Source organism: Mixophyes fleayi, chromosome 4 (assembly GCF_038048845.1).
Source record: "Mixophyes fleayi isolate aMixFle1 chromosome 4, aMixFle1.hap1, whole genome shotgun sequence".
Taxonomy (NCBI): Eukaryota; Metazoa; Chordata; class Amphibia; order Anura; family Limnodynastidae; genus Mixophyes; species Mixophyes fleayi.
The window spans coordinates 14,342,351-14,366,156 of NC_134405.1; the positions used below are offsets into that span (position 1 = coordinate 14,342,351).

General features: G+C 39.1%; 1 pseudogene; it reads left to right on the plus strand.

Moving 5' to 3' along the window:
* Nucleotides 1-4,372: 4,372 nt before the first annotated feature.
* Nucleotides 4,373-23,562, plus strand: LOC142150422 (uncharacterized; annotated as a pseudogene).
* The last annotated feature ends 244 nt before the right edge of the window (nucleotides 23,563-23,806 follow it).

Here is a 23,806-nt window from a genome sequence, read left to right on the forward strand (position 1 = left end):
GCACTTCAGCCTCACAGCACTGGGGTCATGAGTTCAATTCCCGACCATGGCCTTACCTGTGTGGAGTTTATATGTTCTCCCTGTGTTTGCGTGGGTTTCCTCCGGGTGCTCCGGTTTCCTCCCACACTCCAAAAACATACTGGTAGGTTAATTGGCTGCTATTAAAATTGACCCTAGTGTCTCCCTCTCTGTCTGTCTGTGTCTGTGTGTGAGTGTGTGTCTATATTAGGGAATTTAGACTGTAAGCTCCAATGGGGCAGGGACTGATATGAATGAGATCTCTGTTCAGCGCTACGGAATTAGTGGCGCTATATAAATAAATGATGATGATGAAGAAGAAGTGTTGTTAATTATATTATTATGCCATAGATTGTAAACTTGCGAGCAGGGCCCTCTTACCTCTATGTCTGTATGTATTACCCAGTATTGTTTTATTACTGTTTGTCCCCAATTGTAAAGTGCTATGGAATTTGCTGACGCTATATAAATAAATTATGATTATTTAGGAGAGTTACAAATACAGAATGCAGGACCCCCCACAGTGAGTGCACTACTGATCCCTGCTGTCAGACATACTCTGCAAACATGCAGCGATATTACAGAACATTGCTGTATGTTATCTTTATAGGAACGTTACGTTTTTGGTTGATAAAGTGATCACTGTCAGTGTTTCTCTTAGGGCTTTAAAAGACTTAACCCCTTAATGATTTTCACTTTTTTACCAGACCATTTTCTGCCGGTCATCAATGCCGACAAAACGTAGAATAACATTTTATTTGTTATGGCATTCATTATGTTTACAAACAGTCCAAAGTGAAAGCTCCTATAGCAGATGATCCCAAAATAAAACTTTTAGGGATTTGCAATATAACAATATGAACAATTTTTTAGATGTTTTTTGAAAAATTAAAAAATATGGCTTTTTGAGGAAATCAAAAATTTGATTTTAAAAATTCTACTATTTTAATTTTTATTGAAACATACTGCTGTGTTATATATCAGAGACCTTTACCAATTCTCTAGCTCAATGAGGTGAGCTACAAATGCAATTTAAAAAAAATGTTAAAAGCAAATGTTTTGTTAAAAAAAGTGCAAATTTAAAGGCCTGTAATTCCAATCCCAGTGCACATATCAGCCTCAGATTTGGGGATTTTCTTTACACCCATGACAGCATTTATTATTCCAAATTTCATTACAATCTGAAACAGTCGGTTTGAAACCCTATGTTGATTTGACGTGAAATGACCCGTGTGTCTTTTTATATTTGGTCGTTACGTCTAACAATAGCAATATGTCTATCACATGCCTTCTTGAGTTCTTTTACTTTTTACCACAGCTGCTGGGAGACTGTTCCATGAATCTACCATCCTTTCTATTACAAAGTTCTTCTTTCTTTTACTTTGTCTACTTTACTCCTTGTTCTAGAAATACCCTTATTTATAAATATGCTACGTCCTGATCTATATTAATGCTTCTCTATCATATCACCTCTGTCCCTTCTCTCCTGTAAACCATACATGGTCAGCCCTTGTAGTCTTTCATAATTTTTGCTGTGTCCCTGCAGTATCTTTTTTTTTAATATTTTCTATTTTATTAATGATTATTTGGAGATAGAGCCTCCAGAACTGTACAGAATACTCAAAGCGAGGTCTTTCCAGTGACTTATAAAGTGCCAATATAACATCTGTATTCCTGTAACTAATATCTCTTCTAATACAACCAAGCATTTAAGTAATATTGCTGCTGACTCTTTCCACTGCTGACTACACTGTTTCTTATCATCTGAATCTAGGACTTCAAGATCCCTTTCTGTTGTTGTTGTTGTTGTTATTATTACATTGTATTCATTCTGTATTCTATTTTTGGATTTTTGTGCCAGACATTTATTATTTTACATTTTGATGTATTAAATTTAAGATTCCAAACTTTTCCCTTCTTTTCTCTAAATCACTACAGTATTTGATTTGCCCCTTTTGGGATAGCAGGCCTGTCATAAATATGTATCATCTGTAAAATATTCAATTTTTTTTTTTCATTTTTAATTTCTCTAGTAGTCCCACTGTTAGCATCTGAGTCGCACTGTGCCAGCTTTACTGTGACAGGCACCAGAGATCCCTCCCATTCTTTTCAAATTTCAAAGTCCCTCTTTGCCATGACAATAAACTTTATCCCAAAAACAACATTTCCACAGCATTTTAGCCCTGCGACAAAAGTACCAGCTGACATCAGGTCAGTGATTCTTTCGTTAACACAGGTGAGAGTGTTGACGAGGACAAGACTGAAGATCACTCTGTCGTGCTGACTGAGTTAGAATAACAGAATGGAAACTTTAAAAGGAAGGTTGTGCTTGAAATCACTATTCTTCTGTTAACCATAGTTAGCTGCAAGGAAACATGTGCAGTCATCATTGCTTTGCACAAAAAGTGCTTCACAGTCAAGGATATTGCTGCTAGAAAGATTGCACCTAAATCAACTATTTATCGGATCATTAAGAACTTCAAGGAGAGAGGTTCAATAGTTGTGAAGAAGGCTTCATGGCGCCCAACAACGTCCAGCAAGCGCCAGGACAGTCTCCTAAGGTTGATTCAGCTGCGGGATCGAGGCACCACCAGTGCAGAGCTTGCTCAGGAATGGCAGCAGGCAGGTGTGAGTGCATCTGCACACATAGTGAGGCGAAGACTTTTGGAGGATGGCCTGGTGTTAAGAAGGTCAGCAAAAAAGCCACTTCTCTCCAGGAAAACATCAGGGACTGACTGATATTCTGCAATAGGTGCAGGGATTGCAATGACTGGGGTAAAGTCATTTTCTGTGATGAATCCTCTTTCAGATTATTTGGGGCATCTGGAAAAACGCTTGTCCGCGGAAGGAAAGGTGAGCGCTACCATCAGTCCTGTGTCATGCCAACAGTAAAGCATCCTGAGACCATTCATGTGTGGGGCTGCTTCTCAGCCAAGGGAGTGGGCTCACTCACAATTTTGCCTAAGAACACAGCCATGAATAAAGAATGATACCAAAGCATCCTCCAAGAGCAACTTCTCCCTACCATCCAAGAATAGTTTGATGACCAACAATGCCTTTTCCAGCATTATGGAGCATCTTGCCATGAGGCAAAAGTGATAACTAAGTGGCTAGCGGATCAAACGATCAAAATTTTGGGTCCATGGCCTGGAAACTTCCCAGACCTTAATCCCATTGAGAACTTGTGGTCAATTCTCAAGAGGCGGGTGGACAACAACGCACAAATTCTGACAAAGTCCAAGCATTGATTAGGCAAGAATGGGCGGCCATCAGTCAGTATGTGGCCCAGAAGTTGATTGACAGAATTACAGGGCGAATTGCAGAGGTCTTCAAAAAGAAGGGTCAACACAGCAAATATTGACTCTCTGCATAAACTTAATGTAATTGTCAATAAAAGCCTTTGACACTTATGAACTGCTTGCAATGTTACTTCAGTATACCATAGCAAGATCTGACAAAAAGGTCTAAAAACACTGAAGCAGCAAACTTTGTGAAAACCAATACGTATGTCATTCTCCAAACATTTGGCCATGACTGTATGTATTGCTTGACAAGAAATGAACTACCACACAATGCATTCTAGGAAATGTTGCTTGAGCATTGCCAGGCTATGGTTTGTACATGCTTAACAAAATGAACAACATGACAACACAGTTAAGGGGTTAATAAATATAACTTTAATAACTACTTGGCCTGTAATAAGAAGAGAAGAATTAATATATAAAATGTTAATCTTGAGTTCACTATAAGGCTTTACATATTTATCATTATTATTATTGGGAAGTATTACACTGCCCTGGCCCAGATGCTTCTTAATGCCACCTGGTTGGCAACATTATCTGGGGAGATCGCTGCCTCAGACCTCTAGTCCCTTGTGGGGAGAGCTAAATGCCTCCACAAAAACACCCCATGCTCCTTTATAACAGCCTCCTACACATCTGTATTGTAATACCAACCATCTCTAATTGCTCCTTCTCCTTTATCTGTGCTAGGATTTGCTCTTAGTGTAAACTGTATGTTGTGGGAACTATGGTGGGGAGTATGGGTGAGGGATGACCTTACAAGGGAAGAGTGGGGATTATATGCATATTATAGAGGCAGATAAGAGCAGGGGTGAACGTGGATTGTCTGCATATAAATACAAACTACAACCCCTCTCTCCATCTGTTATTGGTTGACTGTGGTGTACAATAAATTTAGACTCCGCTGTCTTCTGGTTACAATACCACAGTTGATACATTTCTACTATATTAGTATAGATTTTAAAAAATGCCAGTTTTTAATTATAACAATTTAATTTATTGTGATTAACACAACGTATTTACAATTACTGTGTTCTTATTCTTAGGTTTATATTTGAGTTTATTCTCACCTGTTTGTAAAGTGATTCAGCTGTTTAAGTGTAGTGTAGTTAAGAGACAGAGACAGTCCTGTAGGTAGCCTATCATGGACACATTAAGGATGGACAAGGTTAGAAATCAAATTACTTACGTTTATTGAATTTCACCTTTGAGATCATCTACCTACCCTCTTTAAAATATTCTGGGAATGTCACAGTAACGATTGTGTTTTTTGCACAATTAACCCAATTAAAAAGAAATCTAAATGATTTGTTTACCTTTTTATTGATCTCTCTGTCCTTACACCAGGTTACACAGTAGTAACGAATACGCCCAGTGAGCGTGTGACACCCAGGAGCTATCCCCGTGTGTCGGGAGGATTGAGCAGGGCCCAGATCCCCATCACAGTGCCTCCACCGCACTCACTGATACGTGAGAGGAACAATTACCAGAAGATTGTCATCGTAATCAATAACATTTATTTATATAACGCCAGCATATTCCATAGCGTCTTACATTTGGCAACAAACACATTAACAAAACAATACTGGGTAATACTGACAGACAGAGAGGTGAGAGAGTCCTACTTGCAAGGTTACAATCTATTGGAAGATCCTGGAAATAACCAACAAGATCATCCAGCTGGTGACCGGAGAGGTGACTGATGGGAATGGGACATTATACAGTAACACTAGGGGATGTATTTGGATGATCATTATATCATTGTGTGTTTGTCAGGTTCCTATAAGGTGTCAGGATATTACTGTCTATTTCTTCATGCAGGAGAATTTAGAAGGAAACAAGGATATGATGATGATGGAGAATCCCCGGCCACTCACATCACTGGGTAAGAGGTGACAATCGTTTATTGTATAGGACAGAGCAGTTTTAAGGGCCACCTTGATACACGTTATCTGATAATCACCTATAAACAATATATTCAATCTCTGTGTGTCTTCTACAGATGGTTCCAGTAACAGAAATACCCCAGAGAGATGTCCGTGTCCTCTTTATTCAGAGAATTGTAAAAAGGAAAATCACAGTATCCTGCAGGAGTATCAGGTAGATGGAATTGATGGTTTCATCAGAATACCAAAGTGACTTTTCACTATATGAGCTGTAGAGCAGCTGTGAGGGTCTTATACTTATTGCTATTATTCTGTTTAATCTCAATAAATTAAATCGGACATAATGAAAATGTTATTTTATTATTTTGTGGGTTATTTAGGGTGGAGCCCTGACTGATGTTAAGATGGAAGATATAAAGGAAGAAGAAGAGAAGCGTGTGAGGGGTGATAATCAGTGTGAGGAGGAGGAAATCCCTACAGATATCAGCAATGGTGAGTAATAAACACTTATTGCAGAAAAAAATCAGTGTGACTGGATCACTTAAAAATAACTTATTGTATAAATATATTAGAATTATTAGCGCTGTGCGCTAATTTATATAATTGCTAATGTACTGATTATATTATATTGTGTTGCACTTTTGTGTAGGAAATGTATTTATTGCTGAGACAGTATACCAGGGGAGAAAATTGGAATTTTCGAAAGGAAGCCTCATGCTAATTAATTATTTTCATGTGTAGTGACAAACACCTGCTTTGGCCTGAATGCACCACAGGGAGTTTGTTACCTTCTTTTCATGTGTAGGGTGTCTTACTGAACAATGTAGACTCAGGATACAAGGAATTTAGGAAATAAAAGATTTATGTGAGTTTTGTTAAAAGTGTGAAATTGCGTTGACTCCAAGTGGAGAAAATTTTACATACTGAGATCTGATGGAATATTTCAGACGTGGTGGAGCCATCTAGGATCGGGGCAGTGTTACCCCCTGCTGCCGTGTGTCAGAATGTGTATAAAAGGAGAGCAGTTTGACCATGTAATGTATCATTCCATTTGTACACTTCTGGAAAGATCGCTAGTACCATAAATGGTCGTGTTTAACTGTCCCTGTAAGGGCTACTTGAGCTAATAAAAGATCATTGTTTCAAGATCCTGCTTTGCCGACTGCTTACCTGCTGTTCTGAGGTTTGGAACCAGCAATCCAGTACCAATGCTTTGCCTGTTACCGGCAGCTCTGGCCAGGGTGATAGGTCAGTGGGAACCATCCACAGCAACCCTCATCTGAAGGCAAGAGTTTTGGAATACCAGCCCAGATGTACCAGCATGGGGTTGGGTACTAGCAGTGAGAGTTACCCAGAAAGCAGCGGTTCTGGATGCTGCAAAGGAGTCCAGTAGTGTCAGTAGCTTAAGCCCCTCCTACTGCGGTTAGAGGCGCATTTGGGATAAAGAAAAGGGAAAAGTGGCAAAGCAAGCCCAACCGGTCCCATCAACATAACAGATAGCAATGCATAGGTGGTCCATCCTGTCACAATTGCGCTTTCTATTTGTTCAGTCACTACAAAAAAAGAGGATCTACCCGGAGCAGGAGTGTCATGATACCTGGTTTATTTGCCCAATTCTACCAGGGGTGCCTTACTATGCCAGGGAAGCCTACCCCAGTACCTTCAAAAGTTCATATAGTCACTCCGGCAATTGCAGTTCGAAAGTAAAACAAAACATTTATTGTATTAAAAACAATCAGTAGAATATTATATACACAGAGTAAATAGATACCAGGCAGGTTCACCACATTATCTGTCCTTTACACCACTAGTTTAAGGAGTCACAGTCAACTGGCTGTCCTGACTTGACGGTTCATGGATCTTCCAATGTATTTCACTGGTAGAAAACGGCAACTCAACATCAGATCTTGCACAATCCAGGAATCAAATTACAGAATGAACATCATCACCCCCCCTGGAGTGGCTCCTTACATCTAGGGCCAAATTTCCACTGTGTTTTCCTCTCCCTGGGCAAAACCCATGGCTCTCTCCCTCTTTAAACATTCATGGGTACTGGATCAGGGGGTTCCAGGGGGGTGTGGAGATTAGCTGTGTTTCCACAGAAGCCCCCTGCTGGGTTACAGACAAAATGTCTGGACTAGTCCTATGGATAACAATGGATACTAATTAGCCTCCCCCACGTCCAAAGATAGGGTAGCAGTCAGCCCCTCCTAAATATAACCCCTTACACTACTTTCTGATGTCACAGGGTCCCCAGCTGTTCCTTGCCACCTGTAGAGAAAGGAGGGGGAGAATGAATGTAGTTACAGCCCTCTCGCCTGTATCCTGGAATTTCATCCTTACCCGTAACCCACCTGGTTTCACTTTAAGAACTATGAATAACAGCTTGACTGCAATATCTACAATATACAATAAACAATATACTTATTTACAATGAGCTACAATGTCCCCTTATCCACATGTAATTAGACACTGCAGTTGTACTCTGTTGAACTGGGGAACAAATGCAAGGACTATAAAAATTATATGCTATAATCCACATTTTGTGAGAAATGAGGGACAGGCTGGTTAAGGGGTTATCAAACTTGTTTCGCCACAGGGAGTAAGAAGCCATCAGCTACTGTTAGACTTTTGTTCTCCTCCTCACATCATATAATTGTGTGCTACCAGTCAAGAGATCTGACCAGTCTACTCCTCACTAATTCTCTTACAAACTGGTAACAAACAGAGTACTTGTCATCCCTACAGTGATTCAAGCTGAGGTGAGGGTTATGTTGCAGTTTCCTAGCTTTTATTGACAAGGACCGTAAAATCATTTGCATATAAGGTATAAACATGATTTTATGACTTTTTATATTGGTTTAATACTGATAAGAAGCTTGAGCATTTGCAGTAAGCAAAGAGACACCACCCTAACTAGAATATTTGAAAACGTCTCTGGTATGTGGAGATGTCCCTAGAAAGGCCTTGATTATATAAGCATTACAAAATCACTGTTATATAAATGAATTCAGGCTTTCAGTTGGTACAATAGAGATAAGAAGAGTACATTCTCTGCGCCTGCCTTGTATGCCCTGAGACAACGTCCTGGAAAGATATGTTGGCATTGCCTTGACTCTGCCTTGTTTACTAAAACATTTAAAGTAATACACACACAAAAGTATTAACGTCAAAATGTTGCTTCCACAGTCAGTTTGTGTGACCTGCCACATCGGTTTTGGGGGGGGGACACTTCTACTGGTGTAACCTGCCACCAGACACTCACTGACTTGCGAATTCCAGCTCCGCAAAAGTTTTAGCTGGATTCGGCTGCCACCACTAGGCTCCTTTCCCCTCACCTGGAATCGCACCTGGTATAGCTGCTGCAGCGGCTCTTTGCTCTGGGCTGGTTGGTACCTCCTGACCGCTTACTATGGATCAGGACTACTGGGTAGCGGGCAGAGCTTTAACACAGAGACGCTGTGCTTGACGCAGTAAAGCCCGGGATTAGATTGTTAGCTGTTATCTGTTAATTGCAAGATGCAGCAGGAAATTGGCATCAGACAGAATCTTCAAACAGTGATGTTTATTGCTCGAGGGTCCTTTAAAAGGCCCTTTACACACTGGTTGGAGGTACTAGTAATCATTCAATAGTACAGATGATATACTACTGTTGAAATACAAAACATAGCTCATACACTGTTTCTGACTCGCATGTTGATAGGGGGTAAACCATCCCCTGCCCAAACTTTGCTCCACAATGTCTGATATATTGCATTCATTGTTTAGCATCAGGATGCAATATGCTCTAAACTTGTATTTACCACAATTTAAACTTAACAAAATTTACATCAATCTGCCATCTCTAGCCTGAGGCTGAGCCCAGGTGAGTTCTGTTAAAGATTCTAATTTAGAAAGCCAGCAATCGGTGGCCTGCTGAGTGCTGGAGGCAGGCTAGTGATGTCTAAGGCTGCTGGTACTGACAATGCGAATGTTTGCTTCTCAGTGTGTACATACTAACACTGCAATACTAAAGCAAACTAAAAAGTCTGCATGTTCTTTTGGCTGGGTCTATACAATAGGCATTCAGTGGAGTTGTGTTATCTTGTAAGCCAATGTTTTATCTGTTCAAAAAAGACTCATATGTTGTTTTAGTACATTTATAATGTAATGAAGTATTTATGTGTTTGGAAATTTAAATTAAACAACTGAACACCTTGAACTGACTAATAGTATGAACATTCTGGGGAATATAATGTGTTCCTCATGTAAAGATAAGATATCCATCTCTATACATATTTTACCAGCAGATGGATGCAAAAGCAGGAGTACCTCGGAGGGACATCTCATTTTGCCTCCAAATTTTAAAATAGAAGATCACATCATACAAGATTCTCAAGGAGAAAGCTGCATTAATCAAAATATACATCCAGTACTTTACAATGCGGATATATCATCTGATCCATCTAATCTTGATGAATGTTATCCAGATACCTCAGATATAAACTCTGCACATAGTACAGCTCATGGAGGTGATAAAATATGTTCCTCTTCTGAATGTGTTATATTTTTTAGACATCAGTCAAACTTTATTAAACATCAGCCAATGCAAATAGATGAGAAAACCTTTCCATGTTCTGAGTGTAACAAATGTTTTACATATAAATCTGAGCTTAGTAGGCATCAAAGAACTCACACAGGTGAGAAACCATTTTCATGTGCAGAGTGTGGGGAATGTTTTACACAAAAATCAAATCTTGTTGCGCACCAAAGAATTCACACTCTCGAGAAACCATTTCCATGTTCTGAGTGTTTGAAATGTTTTTCATACAAAATAGAACTTGTTAGACATCAAAGAACTCACACAGGTGATAAGCCATATCCTTGTTCTGAGTGTGGGAAATGTTTTATACGTAAATTATCGCTTGTTACACATCAAAAAATTCACACAGGTGAGAAACCATTTTTATGTTCTGAGTGTGGGAAATGTTTTATACGTAAATTAGCTCTTGTTTCACATCAGAGAATTCACACAGGTGAGAAACCATATTCATGTGCAGAGTGTGAAAAATGTTTTACATGCAAATCACATCTTATTACACATCAGAGAATTCACACTGGTGAGAACCCATTTTCATGTGCAGAGTGTGGGAAATGTTTTTCAAATAAATCACATCTTACTATTCATCAGAGAATTCACACAGGTGAGAAACCATTTCCGTGTTCTGAGTGTGGGGAATGTTTTACAAATAAATTCTCTCTTATTACACATCAGAGAACTCACACAGGTGAGAAACCTTTCTCATGTGCAGATTGTGGGAATTGTTTTACACAAAAATCAAGTCTTCTTGTGCATGAGAGAATTCACACTGGTGAGAAACCATTTCAATGTTCTGAGTGTTTGAAATGTTTTTCACGCAAATCACAACTTGTTACACATCAGACAACTCACACCGGTGAGAAACCATTTTCATGTGTAGAGTGTGGGAAATGTTTTATGCAAAAATCATATCTTGTTAGACATCTGAGAATTCATACAAGGAAAAAATGATTCTTGTGAGCTAATAAACGTGCAACAGGTTTGCAAAAATACTCTTAATAGTCATTGATTTTAGTAATGAAAATAATAATAAAAAAACAGGCATGTATGCATTTACAGAGTGTATACTTAAAAGTATATTGAGTTTTCAGGGCAATTCAAAGTGTCAATCACACAGTATATTAATATTTTCTAATTTAATTGTCATATACATTCATAGGTGGAATATGTTTAACCAATATAAGACTGGAAAAGATCGCTCATGTGTGGAACTTTCTGCAGTTTACTTATTCCAATATATCTGTCATTCTCCTCAGTAACGAGCATATTATTGTTCTGTGTAACATGTAATCAGGGCAATGGGCTGCAAATATAATGTGGAATCTGAGGCAATGCTGCATTATGTTTGATCATACTCTTATTTAAGATGTGACATGGTTTATATAATTATGTAATCTGTTAATATCTCACTGGGCTCATTTGCAAAGATGCATAAAAAGACCCATTGTACAAATGGCATTTTGTAATGCCATTTTGCTATTTTTGTGCCAAAGCATCCATTTATAGCGATACGAGTGTGGCGTAGTGTTTCAGGATATGGCTGCTAGGGTGCTCCTTATGGGAGAAGGTAAGGATATCCGAGTGTTCCTTGCTGATCTCTCTCATGCAATATTTATTGTGGCCGCATATGAAAACAAGATTTTGTTGATGTGGGTCAAAAGTGAAAAAAGCAATAATTGAATTTCTGCCACAAAGGATCCATAGTATAAAGTATAAAAGGTTTTATTAGCAAAATTAAAGCTAGCGCTGTGATAATATCATCAAATATCAAGTCTGAAATGCTGCCTTTTAGAAACAGAACTGTTTTTTTATAAAAGGTGAACAGTAGGCTGTGTTTTAATTTAAATGTCATATTACAGTTGTTTGAAGTAGTATATAAGCATTCCATAGTCCTTTAAGGTCCCAAGTCTGTGATGGGGTAGTTTTAAGAAGTGAGAATTTTTTTGGTTCGCCAATACTGATTAGGAACATCTGTTCGTAGAATTAAATCTTCCAGTGCTGCTCACAACTTTCTCCTCAGCTCACACGAACAAATATAATTGCAGTAAAAAAGTATATCAAATAATAGGAAAAAAAATAGATGAAACAATGTATTATATATATAGTTAATGTTAATATATTGGCTTCATCCAAAAATTCCTTTAAGTATTTGCCGATTTGATATTTACATCAACTATCATACTAGATTTTTAAGAGGTTTTATTTGTTCATACAGTTCTATAATTTCTTCCCCTGTATCACTAACTTTTTCAATTTCTCTACTCAATATTTTCTTGCAAAATTTCAGCAATACTGGTATGCATTATAATAAAAAATAGATAATCGATAATATTCCTAATATAAAGAGAATAAATCTTCCTAATGAATGGAACAATGATTGAAATCATGTTCCAAAACCTGAAAAACTATTTTTTTTTCTAGCCACAAAAAAACGTGTCTACTGCAGATAATGTCATGTTATGTATCTTTGCAAAATATTTCTTCATTTCCACCATTTCATCCATATAGTTATCAATTATCTCCTCTGGATTATTTGTGTGGTTTGTCAGATAGATACAGCATTATGTTCCATACTTCATCTGTAATGTTACACAATAACCTCCTGTTTGTGCAATAAGATAGTTTAAGACCAATCTATGTTATATTAACTCTGTTTTGAAAACTTGAAGCTCTTTTGCAACATAACAGAAAGTTTCATAATACACATTAGTCATTTTATCTATCATTGTAGCCAAACCTTGGATATAAAACCAATTCATATTGCTACATGTAATATCTGAAAATTCTAATGCAATCAATACCTGTATAAGCACTTTATTCACTAATAAGTTTTGATACTAGTTGTTTTCCACTCTTCATCACTTTTATTTCATGTTACTGAATAAATAATAAATATTAAATACTTTTATTGTACAATTTCCATTAAATCGTTATGTGTAAATATATTATCAGCCAAAATCACCTTATCTAGATAACATATTCCCCTTGAATCCAGTGGTAACCCTTGTATGCCTTCTGCATATGTAATATATTATCTGGTAGAATATTGCTACATGTAGTCTGTGTAGAGAATATAAACTTTCCATACTTATTTTTCTCTAATTGCTCTTTACAATCACCATCTTGTAAAGTTATATTACAATATTTTGATACTATTGTTCCCAAAGATATTTTTGGTCCAAAATATCTACATTTTGGGATTTAAAAATGCAGGACTTTTCCAAATTTTGCCTAGATGTTCACTACTCTCCTCAGTAGGTCTATTAAAAGTGGTTACCACCAATTCAAACCACTTCAGCTGTGAGTTTTTTTTAACACTTTCAACCAATACAGAGGCAACATTTTTAACAGTGTTTCCTTATATATCCCAGTAACTGGTCCTCCTTCAGGTAAATTAAGTAATGCTGTAAAAGTTACAGGTACTGGCAACAATCCAACATTTTGGTGTCCATGTGGTGTATGTGTACAAATCCAACAATTACTTTGTTTAATTGCTCGTTCTATCACATCAAGTTACAAGTCTGTAGGATGTTGGTTTAACACAACGTCCTGGGTCCTCCTCACACCATTTTACACATCTCTCTTCAGGAGGGTTATTACAGTATCAACATATGCACATTTCAGTTGGCAGTTTCTAACCACAATCTTCAAGTTCATCTCCAATTACTTGTCTTTTAATTCTACAATTATATGTGTCATTACTGTATGTATTATTAGTTGTGTGAATGAATGATAAAGACCGTTCTGATTCTCCATTTTTACGACTATATGCCCCCATTTCATCAGAACCACTACCAGAACTTACCATCAGGTCCTCATTAAATAGATGTCCATGAAAAATAATATAATGTATAAAAATCAAAGAACAAATCATGTCTTTAGTGATGGTAATAAGGATATTGTTATTTGACTTCTGGGTCAGATTATTGTTTGCGAAACACATCATTGTCCAGAGTCCTGAAACATATTTGTTCTATCCAGTTCCAAAACTCATAGTTTCTGAATTTCTCAAGGTCACTGTTGGATCGACTACCTTCTTGCAGTGAGATGCGTGAATCCAAGTATCGCTTTCAGCAACTTTCAATACATTTGTTGTTCCCATCGATCTGTCAAACAACTAGAACGTAAAAATTCCTGACCATAACATATTCTGGCTGTATATCCTGACAATTTTCAGTAGACATTTGTGGTACAATCCGTTTCAAAGTCTCTTGTTGCATTTGTAACTGCTTACTCATCTCAATCAAGTACTTAACAGTTACATCTTGAGTGCATTTTAAAGTCTCTTGTGGGTTGATAATATTTGGCTGTCTTCCAAACAAAATCTCCTAAGGTGAAAGATTGAATGGCAATGTAGCAGTGCGTCTGATGCTATGCAGCACTAGAGGTAATACCTCCAACCAAACCATTCCTGTATCCTTCATCACTTTACCCAAGTTCTGTTTTTATTATATCATTAAATCGTTCCATTTTACCACTGGCTGGTAGTCTATAAGGTGTATGTAACTTTCTTTTTATTCCTGATACAGTACACATTGTCTGAATAAACTTGCCCCAGTGAAATGTATACCTCTATCACTCTCAATCATTCGTGCTATACTCAAATTTGTATAACAATTTCTTTGCTGTTAATACTGCAGTGCAACTTGCAGCTGGATCCTCTTTTATCCAGCTGGAAAACATATTGGCAGACACTAGTACATACTGTAGATAACTACATTTTGGCATTTGAATGAAGTCAATTTGTATTACCTTGAATAGGCCCTATGCAGGAGTATGGATATGTGTGATGGTTCTACAGATATGGCTTTACCTAGATTCTTCCTCAGGCAAATAAAGCATGAACCAGCCTTTTTACCTGCATACACTCGTAGGCCTCAAGTCCACACATACCATCCTTGCCTAAATGAGTCAGACCATGGGTTGCTTCTGTCAGTGCTGGTAGGTAAGTCTTTGGGCCCACTGGTCTATCTTTACCATATCTCCACATGCCATTGGTATCTTGCACACACCCCTTTGCCGTACAGAGGGCCACTTCCTGGGGATAGCAAAACTTTTACATTTTGGTTAATTTCTGATCAGTAATTAACTGAAACAACAATGAAGAACTGTTAGTAATGGTCTTCTTCCTATACCTATTGCAAACTCACCTGCTCTTTTATTACCTAGTACAATTGGATCAGTGTTACTTGTGTGAGCCTGACACCACATCACTGCTACGTACAATGACAACTGAATAGCATCTAACAACTTTTCATGTTGAAAGTGCTATCGAAGTACCTACTGCACTTAGAAAGACTCTAAGCTGTCACAATGCACCAAATACATACGAATTCTCTCACGTTCTTGTGAGTGCTACTAACACAGGCTATCTGGGCAGAATGCGGGGCCCTAGAGCTTTCACTTCCCCAATACCATCATCTGTTACTTTACCACTGCATCTCCTATACATAACTCTCCAGTCTCATTTTGTCTTTGATAACTACCATCTGCATAAAATGTGAGATCTTCTAGTAAGTGTGTATCCTTAATGTCAGATCTAGCAGTAAATGTTTGGTGCAAACATTTCATACAGTCATGTATGGGCATTAACTCAGCCGAAATTGTATACCTATCAGTACTCTCCTGATAAAACTCCACCCCATAAGGATAGTACACCAACAAATGGTAAGATTAAGGAGAGCCATAAGAGCTATTTCCATTTTGTTAATCTGGCAGCAGAGACATGTCGTGTTTGTGCTAAATTCACCAAGGCCAAGACAGCATATGGTTTATAAAGGGTTAATTCATGTAATAGATATTCTGCTCTTTCCACCAATAATGCTGCAGCTATATTTAAAGAAGTTAACAAGGAATGGGCAACTATGTCTCAATTGGCACTATAATAAACAGTAAGTCTTTGATAGTCACCATGTAACTGCATTAAAACTCCAGCTGCACATCTCTAGAACAGTGCACACTTGTGATTTATTTAATGACTAGTGTATATGCAGAATAACTTGCACTCTTTCTGAGGAAAGATGTGTCAGTCCTTGTGTCAAGCAATGACCCAAATCCTTAACCTTAGTCTGGCAAGGTTGCAATTTATTTCTGGAAACCTCGTGGCCAGTTTGATAACAGGAATGTTTACAGAAAACTAGGATCTGCAAGGACTGTATAAAAAAAAAAGTAGATTATCAACATTGATACAGAACCAGTGTCGTATAAAAGTCTCAGGACAACCAGACAATAAAATGAATGCTTCAACATATAAAGTTTCTGAATTGGCCAAGTTCAGCAAATAAAGAATGTTCATTAGCTCATTATTAACAATAAAAATACATTTCAGCTGCTCAACAGAAATCTTCACATGTGATTTTGCTAAAGCCCATACTCCCTCCTCTGCTGGTTGTAATTTGAGGAAGTGAAAGATTTGGGGGATAGGTGAGGATACAAAAACTGGCTTACTATCCCCTCTACTCTCCCAGGGCATTAGTCCAATTTTCTCATTTAGAATGTGTCCACGCAGTCCGCAATCTATGATGGCCCCCGCATGTCCGCCATTCAGATAGTCCAGTTAGGCCTCGCTACGTAGATTTATTTACTCTTTATTTTTATCTCTAAATATCTCAACACTTACTACCACAGCACTCATACACGGTGGTAGTTACATTAACGGTGTGATAACACCAACAGTGACTACCACAACAAAAAAGTTACGAAAGTGACTTGCTTGACAGTTAATAAGTGCAGACTGACCTTCATAATGACAAAAAAACTACCCGACAGTCTTCTGACAAATCACGAACAGCAGTAATGACGGCTAAGCAACGGGACACTATTCCTGGGCCCAGCGGCGGCAGTTCATATCACCGCTGCCGGAAATTATGTCGGCCTCCCTCTCTATTTAAAGACTGCTCTGGCAGCATTTAGGGTGCCAGAGTATTGGCTCCCCATGCTCCAGCATTGGTTGTATTATTCACGGGCCCGGCGCTCCCATTAGGCAAGGTTAGGCACTTGCCTAGGGCGCCGGGCTCTGGAGGGCGCCACAGAATAATAAATGACTTTAAAACTGTGCGGCGACCGCTGACCATACCTGTCACGGCCGCCGCACAGCATTCAGATGCACGGGGAGGGGGAAAGAGGCTATTTTGTCACCACCGCCGCCTCTCTACTCCGTCTCCTCCCCTCCACTGACTAGTGTCAGTGAGTGGAGGGGAGGAGACGGAGCAGAGAGGCGGCGGTGGTGAGACAAGGTAAGGAGAGACGGGGGAGGAGGGCGGCGATTTTTTAAAAATGCCTAGGGCGCCATGGATCCTAGCACCGGCCCTGATTATTCACCTGCTTCCTGTTGTCTCCTGTGTATGACCTCTGCTTCCTCTTGATCTGTTCCTGTTTATCCCTCCTGGCTTGTTTTTCGTCTCCAGTGTCTGACCTTTGGCTGCTTGACTAATCTTCCAGATCTTCACGTGGTACCTATTTGTGTCATCAGTTCTGACCCAGCTTACGTGACCTCCCTTTGGATCTCCCTTGTGGTTATTGTCTGCTCGCACGGTTTGTCCCGGATAGCCTGACCATCTTCTGCTTCGCTGTATACTATCTTAAGGGATCGCAACCTGTGTGTCTTCAGCAGCTAAGTCCAAACTCCCTTGCAGGGGTCCACACGTCTCTGTAGAGTTGAGCCAAAACCAGCATACAGTCCTCTAGCTTCACAAATACATGACAGTAGATCAGACGTGGGTGTAGTCACATTTTAACATATTTTAGAAATATTGCTACTGAGCAAGCGTATAATCTATGCAGATCATAAGACCTTGTGTAAGCTATTAACAAAGTGCAACTGCAGACTAGACTTTTTTAGACAGGATATGTAGCTGTTATGGTTGTAGTTTTTTTTATTTCTACATTCCTTTGAACAAACCACAAATGTTTTAACGCTGTCATTATTATGCCCCAAAAAATGTTGTCATCACCTCTGACCTACAGACACCAGCCCTGGTTCTGCCTACCACATCAAACAGAAGGGGAGGAAGGAAATGCGTGAAGAGGGAAGGAGTGGAAAAGAAGGGGGAGAAGGTGTTGGGCAAGAGGGCAGTGGGTGCTTGGGAATATAGGAGATAAAGTATAAATGGAATTGGGGGACAAACTGAGATATACAAACAAAGGTGAAGAAGAAAAGGGACAGGTACGCATAATGTACAGATAGACACAAACAAACAATTTGGGGCACAGGTAGAGATTAACACACGGGGAGACAGAGAGAAATGGCGAGACAGAGAAAGACATAATGGGGGAGAGCCACACACAAAGGGGAGAACATAGGCACACATGGGGAGACAGGGTAAAAGGTTCAAAATGTGAGAGGAGAGACAAACACAAAGGGGGAGCAGAGAGCCACACACACAAGAGGGAGGTGAGACAAACACGAAGGGGAAATGGAGTGAGGGGAGGAGAAGGGAAGCTACTCACATTGAATTGTATAAACAAAATATTTTTTAAGTGTGCAACTGCAGACTACCTCTAGGCTCTAGGAGTCCGACGGTGAACGTCCGGGTTGCGCTGCGGCAGAAATAACTCCCACTCTGTCAGTGTGACGTTGCGTATTGGAAGCCAGGTGTGCACTGTGTGTTCGCGTGCAGTGTGCAGTGTTCTCAGAACTTCTCCTTAGTTGTCCAGCACAGCTTCACCACCATTGTTTGTACTATTATAATAGGCACTGTGTGATCACTGCAGCCAGCATATTGTGTTAGACGCTGACCACCAGTCAGACCAGTCCTGACTGTCAGTCCAGGATGGCAGAGACTTAGTAGCCAAGCATAAAAAAAATAATTATAAAAAAATATATAAGTGTGTCCAATCCAACAAGCAAGCAGTTACCAATAATAAATAACTTGCATAGAGATGTTTTTGTGGGAGCTTTAAGATCTATGTATTGGTTGGCAAAAGAAATGAACTACCACACAATACATACTACAAAAAATCATTGCAAGGCTATGGGTTGTACATACTTAATGAAATGAGAATGCAGCTGAAGGTTTAATAAAATATCTTTAATAACAACTGAGCCTGTAAGAAGAAGAGATTAATTAATATATATAAAGTGTTAATCTTGAGTTCCAATAACTTTAAGGCTTGAAACATTTCTCATTATTATTATTGGGAAGTATTATACTGCCCTGGCCCGGATACTTCTCAATACTACCTGGCTCCAACATTTTCTTGAAAGATCGCTGCCTCAGACCTCTAGTCCCTTGTGGGGAGAGCTAAATACCTCCACAAGAACATCCCATGCTCCTTCATAACACATTTTCGGTTTTATGATACTTACTGTCTCTATTTGCCCCTTCTCTATCTCTGTTAGGATTTGCCCTTGGTGTCAATTGTATGTTGTGGGAACTATGGTGGGAGTACAGATGAGGGATGACCTTCCAAGGAAAGAGTGGGGATTATATACATAGTACAGCGGCAGATAATAGCAGGGGTGAAAGTGGATAGTCTGCATATTTTTATTATTATCGTTACCATTTATTTATATAGCGCCATTAATTCCACAGCGCTGTACAGAGAACTCACATCAGTCCCTGCCCCATTGGAGCTTACAGTCTAAATTCCCTAACACATACACACAGACACAGAGACTAGGGTCAATTTGTTAGAAGCCAATTAACCTACCAGTATGTGTTTGGAGTGTGGGAGGAAACCGGAGCACCCGGAGGAAACCCACGAAAACACGGGGAGAACATACAAACTCCTCACAGATAAGGCCATGGTCGGGAATTGAACTCATGTCCCCAGTGCTGTAAGGCAGAAGTGCTAACCACTTAGCCACTGTGATGCCCACACACAAGCTACACCCCCTCTCTCCATCTGCTATTGGTTGACTTTGGTGTACAATATATCTTGACTCCGCTGCCTTCTGGTTGTGATTCCACAGTTGATACATTTCTTGTATTTTATTATAGATTTGGAAAAATGCCAGTTTTTAATTATAACAATTTAATTTACTGGGACTATCAACATATTTACAATTACTGTGTTCTTATTCTTAGGTTTATTCCAGGGAGGGGGGGGGGGGGGGCTGGCAAGTTTTAGCCCAGGGGGCAAGACTCGACTCGGCAGCCTATTTTAATGGCGAAAAATGCAGGTGGCCCAGTGTTCCAGCCCAGGGTAGTCCACTATGGGACCGTCCCGGGGTGCAAATGCCCCCCAGCCCAGCCTGCCCCTGGTTTATTCTCACCTTTTGCAAAGTGATTCATCAGTTTGAGTGTAGTTTAGTAAAATATAAGGTGACTATTGGAGAGACAGTCCTGTAGATATCCTATCATGGACACATTAAGTTTGAAAATCAAGTTACTTACGTTTATTGAATTTTACCTTTGAGATCATCTACCTACTTTCTGGAGAGGTGAGGTATTCTGGGAATGTCACAGTAAAGATTGTATTTTTTGCACAATTAACCCATTTAAAAAATATCTAAATGGTCAGTTTCTTTATATCTCTGTCCTTACATTGGGTTACACAATAGTAACGAATACATCCGGTGAACGTGTGACACCCAGGAGCTATCCCTGTGTCAGGAGGATTGAGCAGGGCCCAGATCCCCATCACACTGTCTCCACCGCACTCCAACAATGACCAGAAGATCATCATCACCAACATTTATATAGCGCCAGCATATTCCATAGTGCTTTGCAATTGGGAACAAAGACAGTATTGAAACAATACTGGGTAATACAGACAGACAAAGAGGTAAGAGGCCCTGCGTGCAAGCTTACAATCTGTTTGAAGATCCTGGAACTAACCAACAAGTTCATCCAACTGGTGACCGGAGAGGTGACTGCTGGGAATGGGAAATTATACAGTAACACTAGGGGATGTATTTGGATGATGACTGTATCATTGTGTGTGTGTCAGGTTCCTATAAAGTGTCAGAATTTCAAAGGAAACAAGGACATGATGATGATGGAGAATCACCGGCCGGTCACATCACTGGGTAAGAGGTGACTGTCATTTATTGTAGAGGACAGAGCAGTTTTGAGGGCCACTTAGATCACATATTATCTTATAATCACCTATACACAATGTTTTCAGTCACTGTGTGTCTTCTACAGATGGTTCCAATAACAAAAATACCCCAGAGAGATGTCTGTGTCCTCTTTATTCACAGGATTGTACAAATGAAAATCACAGTATCCTGCAGGAGTATCAGGTAGATGGAATAGGCCAGAATACCATATAGTGACTTCACTATATGAGCTGTAGAGCAGCTGTGGGGGACTCAATTATATTTTTGTGTTTTATATCAATCAATTAAATCAGACATTAGGAAAGTGTTATTTTTATTTTGTGGGTTATTTAGGGTGATGACCTGACTGATATTAAGATGGAAGATATAAAGGAAGAAGGAGAGAAGTGTGTGAGGGGTGATCAGAAGTTTAAGGAGGAGGAAATCCCTACAGATATCAGCACAGGTACGTAGTAAACATTTATTGCAGAAAAGAATCACACATTCTCCTTGTTCAGTCACTACAAAGAAAGAGGATCTTCTTAGAGGGGGAGTCAGAAGCCATCAGCTACTATTAGCCTCATGTTCTCCTCTTCACATCATATAATTGTGTGCTGCCAGTCAAGGGATCTGACCAATCTCCTCCTCACTAATTTTCTATTGCCCCCTGTGAAATAATATCTGTGTGAGAAATTGCCAATTTGTATCCAAGGGGGAACACAGCAGAAGATGTATGGATGAGATACAAAGAGAGGTTGTCCCACTGGAATACACTGATGTGTTTCACACTGTAGGCAAAATGCTGAGGGTACAACTGAGTACACAAAGTGTGGAGGTTTGTTAACGTGCAACAAGTACAAAGAGTTTTTAGGCACTGCCTGGACAGCGCATAGCGTGTAATAAGGTACACAAAGGAGTTGCCACTGTTTAAATAGCTTGTAGCATGCAATAAATAAATGGATACAATTGAGTAAATCGCTGTGACCCTGTAGAACAGAGATAGACAGTAAGTGCAGTGGTAGTGGAGTAGACATATACAGATGACAATAAGTAGAAGGCAAGGATTACACTGGTGTGGAGTCTAAGATCCCCACCGGATTTCACCATGGTTCACTGCAAGAGGATATGGACTTTCCTCAGTAAGGACCCAGGTTGCGGCTCAGTGTAGTTAGTTCCCTCCATGAATGAACCAGAGTACTTAGCTGGTATGATGCTGGTTTTGTTGTGTTGCTCTCGAGGGGACTAGACACAGGATTTGAAGAAACGCGAAGGAATGCTTTACTTCCTAGTATAATCATAGAGCTGGAGTATCAATGTTGGGCACAATTGATATTCAGGCACTTGAGTAGTGTACTGTGCAGTCTCATAGTGGCTGGCTGGGGATTCCCCTCATCTGTCCTCAGTAATGGAGGTTAGTGGTAACACCTGAGAAAGGTGTTACTTCATTTCTAGCCTGCGGCTGAGCACAGGTGGGTTCTGTTAAGGATTCTAATTTGGAATCCCAGCAATCAGTGGTCTGCTGAGTGTTGGAGGCTGTCAGTGATGTCTAAGACTGCTGGTACTGACAACCTGAATGTCTGATTCTCAGTGTGTACATACTAACACTGAGCAATACTAAAGCAAAACAAAAAGTCTGCATGTCCCTTTGGCTGGGTCTATGCAATGTGCATAGTAATAGGGTTGTGTTATCTTGTAAGCAAATGCTTTAGCTGTTCAAAAAAAGACTCATATATGTTGTTTTAGTACATTTATAATCATAATGAGTATTCATTTGCAAATTTAAATAAAACAACTGAACATCTTGAACTGACTAATAGTATGAACATTCTGGGAAATAAAATGTGTTCCTCATGTAAAGATAAGATATCCATCTCTATACATATTTTTCTAGCAGATGGATGCAGAAGCAGGAGTACCTCGGAGGGACATCTCATTTTGTTCACAGATTTCAAAATAGAAGTTCACATCATACAAGATTGTCCAGAAGAAAACTGCATTAATCAAAAGATACATCCAGTACTTTACAATGCGGATATATCCTCTCATCCGTCTAATCAAGACAAATGCTCTCCAGATAACTCCAATATTGCTGCACACAGTGCAGCTCATATAGGTGATGGAATATGTTCCTCTTCTGAATGTGGTACACTTTTTATACATCAGACAAACTGTGTTAGACATCAGAGAACTCAAAACAGGTGACACAACCTTTTCATCTTCTGAGAGTGACAAATGGTTTTCAAATAAATCACAACTTACTACACATCAGAATACTCACACGGGTAAAACATTTTCATGTGCAGAGTGTGGGAAAAGTTTAACATTAAAATCAAATCTTGTTACACATCAGAGTAATCACACAGGTGAGAAACCATTTTCGTGTGCAGGGTGTGGGAAATGTTTTACACGTAATTTATCTCTAGTTACACATCAGAGAATTCACACAGGTGCGAAATCATTTACATGTCCCGAGTGTGGGAAATGTTTTACACAAAAATCAAGTCTTGTTAGACATCTGAGAAGTCATACAAGTGAACAGTGATTTTCATGAGCTGATAGACTTCAAACAGGTTAAATGACAACTTGCTATGCATCAGAGAATTTACACAGGTGAGAAACCATTTTCATGTACAAAGTGTGGGAAATGTTTTACACAAAAATCACATCTTGTTACACATCAGAGAATTCACACAGGTCAGAAACTAGTCAACCTCACCTAATGGAAAGACGGTCCAGTACCCCTCCTGCCTATAGGACTTCCACACCAAGCAGCAGTGCCAATATAATGCAATACAGTGGTAGTCTGTTATTCTCTGATAAAATCGAAAAATATCAGAACGAACACTTGTGATGTGATTATTATGTTTGGATTGATTTTTTTTTGTTCGATTTTGGTGTTTTTTGCAGGTTATATATATATATATATATATATATATATATATATATATATATATATATATATATGTGTGTGTAAATATTTTTGTTTTTGAGTTTATTGTATTATAGGTTAGGTTTATTAAGGTTATATGTATTTGGG